The 7,140-nt window shown below is 35.1% G+C and overlaps 1 long non-coding RNA gene across 1 annotated transcript; it reads left to right on the forward strand.

The window, feature by feature from the left end:
* Positions 1–32: 32 nt before the first annotated feature.
* Positions 33–6,125, forward strand: LOC148621595 (uncharacterized). Its single transcript, XR_015920854.1, has 3 exons — positions 33–99; positions 4,654–4,797; positions 5,454–6,125. It is a non-coding gene; the product is annotated as an uncharacterized LOC148621595 (long non-coding RNA).
* The last annotated feature ends 1,015 nt before the right edge of the window (positions 6,126–7,140 follow it).

A 7,140-nucleotide genomic window follows, 5' to 3' on the forward strand; every position in this document is an offset into this window, starting at 1 on the left:
ACTGCAGAACATTAAGTCTAGGTGATAGAGTAAGACGTTGGATCGTTGGGAATCAAGATTCAGAACTCCCAGGAACAGTTATTGGACAAAGAGATTCAAGTAGGTTTATACAGATTTAGTGAAAAAGACGGAAACATATTTTTAAGTCTGAAACACTGCAGCACTGAGACAGAGAAAAAAAAACAATGGACAATAATCTATATCCTAACACCCGGGAAATACTAAACGCTCTAAGTGATCATTACCGTGTAGTGTCCTAATCGTACACAACATAGAAACTTAACCAAAACGGTTTCAGATTGTTTGTAATAAAAAGGCAACACAGGTGTTTCATAAAAAAAAAAACCTTACATGTTTATGTGAACAGATAATATATGTTAATGGTAATAGACATCATATGTCTATGATAATTAGATGCATACGTTACGATATAATTGTAATTCTTTGATGTAACGAATGTAATATATCGGATCTTTAATTGTAGTATCAAGGTGATTAGTAAATATAAGGAAGGCAAAAAAAAAACAACACATGTATTCATTTTAATCTCTTTCTATTCCATTTTTGTCCATGAAAAAACAAGGAAATCCCATGTTATGCAACTTATGGGCGACATAAAGTAAATTTCATTCCACCAAAATTTGGTTTTGTTGCAATGTAATGTATCGTACTTCGCGTTGTGTCACTTTATCACTGGCGTAAAAAAAGATTTTTCATTGCAAGATTCTAATTTTCAGGAGTACGTTACGTATATAAATCACGACACAAACAAAGCTGCCGCGCCGCGAAATGCGACGTTAATATTTAGCGTAATTTACAACATCCTGGGGCCGCCGAAAATGATCTTTAATCAAACATGATATACAATACATATTTTGAAAAATTCGGTCTTTCCTTAAGTATTTACGAAAAAATATCAATTACCAAAGTGAACTAAAATGTCGTAATAAAATGTTCAAACTTAAACGCTACTCAATTGTCTCCATTTTCAAGAATGGAAATTTTGTCTATTTCACAATAACATGTCGTTGATTCTTCTTCCTCCGGCCAACAGTGGTTTATTTTGGTTCATTTTCGCTGTTTCGCACTTCTAACGGAAAAAAGTTTCACAATAGGGCGATTTGTAATTCCATTTTCTGGTTTAATCACGGCGGACCTGACTAATCCATCTCTTCCGCTTATAAGTTCTCGGACAATGGCGAGTTTCCACTTTATACGATTTGAATCATAATGGACGAGTACTATATCTTAAACTTGTATCGATTGATCGTTTTTTTTTCCCTGTTGTACGATGATATTCTCTGAGGGACGTTAAATACTCGTGCTTCCACCTATTTCGGAAGTGTTGTGAAAGGTCGTTCAGTCTTTGTACGTTTCTGTTCAGTTTCACGTGTAAGTCTCGGATATAACACTGTTTTTTAAGTCGCTTCGTCTGGTAAAGAATTTAGTCTACGTCCATATAACATGTGTGATGGAGTGAGGTTTGTCGGATCTTGTATGTCGGTCGATATGTAGATAATCGTTCGGTTGTTCATCGTTCCATCGATTTTGGTCACAATAGTTTCGAGCATATTCGTGCTGATACATGCTTTGCCTAGAGTACACTTAATAGTCATCTTTGTTAGACCAATTAAACGTAAGCAAAAGCCTCCAAACCACGGCGCACGGTTAGGAATAAATTTCCACTCGGTTCTGTAGTTGTTTAGTATTTCTCGAATTCTACTGTTTGTTTTTATCTAGTAATGCGCTCGACCGCCGCTTTGAAAGTAGTAGCATTGTCCGAAAGCATGATTCTAGGAACAGATCTTCTGGCACAAAATCCTCTGAAAGCTAATATAAAGGATTCTTCGCTTAAATCGTTAAGAACAGCTCTAGTTGCGGCGCATGTGAATGAAAATATATACGATTTCGTGAGTTCATTAATTTTCCCTTTCGTAATCATAGCACCTGTAAAATCTACACCAATGACTGAGAACAGAAATTCGTAATTTAGTCTATCTTTGGGTAATGGTGGAGGGTCGGGGGCAGAATAAGGTTTACCGGTTATCATTCTACTTGCGACACATTTTCGGAGTTGAGACCTAACGACTTGTCGTATTTTTGGTATCCAATACCGCTCCTGAATGTTAGCTATTGTACAGTTGCGAATTTCCGATTACTAAATAGGCGGACGCTCCATCAGCTGATTTACTGGCAGTTGTGAATATGTGTAGGTATGTGTCTTCAAGCTTTTTCGATTTCAACAGAGTTCGTGGAAAATTCAAATGAGTGGCGTCATAAACATATATAGTGATTTCACGCCATTTTTTCTTGAGATCGTCTGGTAGAACGTCATCCTACTCTAGCTTTAGTTTCCATAATTGCTGCTTAAAGAGTTTGACTTTCACTGTCACGGGTGTTATTAGCCCTAACGCATTCAAAACCTCTCGTTTGGTCACTACTTTGTCCATTTCTATCATTCTTACACTTGGATACCCTAATGTGTCGAATTCAGTATTCCATTTCATGCCTAATATTTTCACGTTATCGTCTAATTCTGTAGTATTATCGCTTTTGGCTCGGGTTTGCTGTTAGAATTCCAAGAACGGAGATTAACCATCAAATCATCGAAAAACTGCGATGAAGGAGCCCAACGACCTTCCAACTTTGTGGCCAAGTCCTCGGTTATAAAGGATCTAGTCATTTCACATAAGGATTAGTGGTGTTTGCAATGACAAGACTTACATGTATATTTTGAGTTATACTCAGCTACTCTATGTGTACCATTGCAATTGAAACAGAGTTTCTTTTCCTTTACAATTGCTATTCTTTTATCATAGTCGACGACTTCTTTACATTCATTTGACCAATGACTTCCATCACAATAAGTGCATTTCTTTTTTTTTTCGTCAACCTTGGTTGTTTTACTGATGCCCTGTGGGTGTAGGTCTTTTTTCCATGTTCCCGTCTTACTCCTGTCACGCAATTTGCACTCGAAAGAATCATTTCCGTTCTTTGTGTATAATCTACGTACCCTGATTCTTGGATTGAAATTTCTTTTGTGATAGCTTCACGAAGTGCTTGTATGTGCCAATTATCATTTCCATTTTTTTGTCGAGTTATTGCTTTTCGAAATTCAGGGGGTGATTTTCCAAGTATTACTGGTATCAGTAAGGATCCAAACATCTCTTGACCTTGACCAAAGGATTCGAGGCCAGGTATGTACGCCTCAGGTGTGTCGTGAAATGACCTCAAGCTTTCAAGATTATTATGCAGTGCGGGTAGGTCTGGCAGGGATCTCATGTATGCGTTGGTGATTTTGTGTGGTTGCCCATATCGAGTTTTAAGTGCATCTACTGCTTTGTGGTAGTTAGCATTTGTCAGGTTAAACCATATATGCAACTAGCGGCATCACAATAAACTAAGGATTTTAAATATGAGAACTTCTGGACGTCAGTTAGGGTGTGATTCAAGTGGACGATTGACTCGTATGAATCCCAAAAATATTGCCTATCAAGTATATCTCCATTAAAGTGAGGTAATGACAGTTTTGGAAGACGGTGATTCTGGTTAGACGATGAACAATATTGTGAAGGTGTTTAATTTTGAAATGAAAACGGAGTGAATTCTGGAGCATTATATCGAAGTGCTGGATTACTAGTACACACATGGGTTGTCTTTGGAATCAAACATTTCTTATATTTGTGTAATTTGTTATCTAACTTTATGTAATACTCATCTGTCTCGATGATTTCATCTTCGATTCCCTCCATATCAGTGTTGTGCAGAATTTGTTCGTCCAGACCTTTCAACGTAGATATCTTCTTGTCCACAGTTTTTAATAAAGTTCTAATCTATACATACAGTGCGTTCTTCAATGGCATCATCCAGTTTCTTTAGTATTTTCGTCACAACTGCTCTGTTCCCTGCTCTCATGGATTTCTGTCGTCCATCCTTCGTTTATCCTTGTCACGGCACCAAATGTATCGTAGTCAAGACTTTGCGTTGTGTCACTTTATAGCAGGGCGTAAAAAAGAGGCGTCTTCCATTGCAAGATTCTAATTTTCCAGAGTATGCTACATATGTAAATCACGTCACAAACAAAGCTGCCGCGACGCGAAATGCAACGTTAATATTTAGAGTAATTTACAATTCCTAATTATGTCAGGGAAAACAGGAATTTGTTTGTTTAATGTTCACTACTAAATAAACAGAACAAAGAGTTTGTTTCCCTTTGTTGAACATTTTATTGGTTTTTTTTTATAATAACACATATTCCTATTATTTCTGTAAATTACAAACCATCATTCATTTTAGAAGACATGACTTTGTGATCTTTAATGGATAAAAAAATTGAAAACAAAATTTGGCATGGGTTTTCTTTGAACGCCTTCTTGAATAAAATTAAATTTACTTTTTTTTTCTGTAAAAGAGGAACTAAAAATTGAAATGCTGGTTTACACATTATTTTTTTTATTTCAGTATGCAGAGGTTCCAAAATTTATGTATTTGCCTTGTTTAAAATTCTTAAAACTTTATTTGAATAAAAACAAGTTTGAACAGAAAGTATTTTTGTGACGCTTTAAATTCATATTTAACAAACACATAGAAAAAAACAAGTATTGTGTAAACAAAAATAGCTTTAGTTTTATAACAACAAATTATTTTGGGTAGGAAACGTTTTCGTTGAATGGGACAGCGGTTACATTAACTTTTATATGTTTGATGAAAGTGTTGAAAGATACAACATTATGAAGATCAGTGACTACAGAAAAACATATGACAATACTGTTGATGTTGGTTGTCGTGTAGAGAGAGGTAATTTTTTCTGTATATATATATCTTAAACTCATGAGTTTTGCAAAAAATATAGATGTTTCACAATACCAAATTGTGACTATCCTATACATTGTAGATTATCATATATAAGTCTGTCTATATGTTTAAATTTCTTGCACGATTTCCCGCCTTAACAAGTCTCCGAAAAGAGAATATTTCTTATGGTTGACATTTTATGTTAACCGTACCCGAACGAATGTCCACTTTGTTAAATGCACACATGCAACTGACTTTTTAGTAGAACTTAAGAATTACAAGGAATTATATAGCATTACCTATTCATTTTCTACTATTAATTATCGATGCGCAACATCTTTTCCAATTAACAATGATAATAGTTGTGTGTAATAATCATGAAATACGAACCCTTCCCATACGACGCATCCTATCTCACCGAACGACGTCTAAGCGTCGAATTCACAAACAGCCGTAAGTAAGAAATTGATCGGAAATTATGACACTACAATACTATTTTAGGTTGTGACGACATTACTTACGATCAACTTTACTCTTACGATTTTTTTGTGAATTCGACGCCAGGATGCTAGCCATTAGCCACTGGTCACCTAGTTGTGAATTGGTTGTGCCGTAAAGTAATGTGTATATATATAAGTATCCGAATGTAAAATTAAAAGGTAATAATTGGAAGTATGACGATGAAGATGGAGGGCGTGGATGTCAGGGGACAGTACTCAATGTCAAAGACAACAGAACGGCTGTGGTAAGGATCGAACTCCGTGTCAATGATTAGTCGATGGTAAATAATAGCTTCCAAAACAACCTTTAACTAGTACATGAATTTCTTAACAATAAAATGTTATAATCTGTCTATTCCAAGACCAAACTTTTTGCCCATCTATCATTGTTATTTTTATTTTATTTATTTTTTTTTTTTTGGGGGGGGGGCTGTCATAACCTTTTAGCACCTTTAACATATCTATCAAAAACTGTCAAGCCATTTTATGCAATCTTTGGATATTTCATTGTTTGATTTTCTAATAAGGTGAGATGATCTACAAAGAAACTTTTAAGTGTTGGTTAAAAACCTAACTAATTCGTGGTTGTAATGCCGCTAATGAGAGGTAAATCATTCACATGTGTGTATAGCATACCGCAGTTTTCAAAAAATACATCTTTTGTATTTTTTTTTATTTTGAAACCACTTGGGCAATGTCACTGCTAGTGGACTATCAGTAGCTAGACTTGACTGACTGCGGACTATACATGATTTATTATTCATCGAAATTTTCTACAATTTGAAACACATAAAATACTGAGGTTTTGTCCCTTGTGTTTCTTATATAAAACATATAAAACATATAGTTCCGTTGACATACTCTGCTGGTTGTAGCTTTCCTTCTTGGTATTTTTTTTTTTTTTGGTTTTGAGCACATCTTTATGGTGATCCATCAGCACCATGAAAACTGATTTATTCAACGGGTCATAGTTTTCCTTTCCTCCCTTGTCTACCCCGGACTTGACTTTTTATGAGCAACTCAGCGGGTGTTTCTAGAAAAGCAGAGGACGCTTACCCTACCGGTGCATCTGGTCCATGCTCCTAGTTTTTAGTGGAGTCCGAGTTGCTCGGTTACTTTTGTTACTTTGTATGTATGATTTTAGTTACTTTATGTTCTTTGTTGTGTATGTCTGTTTTCCATGTCTGGTCTTTGTCCCTGGAATACATTCTTTTGATTACCACTATAACCTTGGTTCCCTTGATTACTCTTGTACATAATTTACTCTTTCATCTTGAACTTCCAATGTTGTGCTATTGTTATTGTTGAGATTGTAATCCTAGAAATTCGTGTACAGCATAAATAGTATGTATAATTACAGTTCAAATATTTTTACGACTGATTTAAATAAATGTATATTCGACAGACTATTACTGAATATCACTGCAAAAGCTACTTGGATTTTCCAGCAAGCTATTTCGAAGATTTTTTTGGTTTTACGAGTGCTTATTTCTTATTAAAACATAGTCATTCATCAAATGTAGATAAGTACTGACAGGTCTTATATAACATACACATAATCTTTAATGAGGATGTAAAACGACAATAAACAAACCAAATTTCTGTAATCATTTTCTTAATCGGTAAGGCAAACAGTAAAAACACAGAAGTCAATTATTTTAAATTAGTGTTTACACAAATGACTTCCACAACGATTCTCCGCACTCACAGCTCGCATTGCTTAAGTTTTTATCGAAGGACTTTATGGCCCCAAGAATTCATTGGAACCAGAATTTGAACATTATAAAAAAACCTTAATCAAGGGAAAACAAATATACCAAGACAATTGACACAAACATCAAAGAAC

This window comes from Perna viridis, chromosome 3, assembly GCF_037379345.1.
Source record: "Perna viridis isolate PV_CMFRI_1.1 ecotype Kerala chromosome 3, ASM3737934v1, whole genome shotgun sequence".
NCBI lineage: Eukaryota > Metazoa > Mollusca > Bivalvia > Mytilida > Mytilidae > Perna > Perna viridis.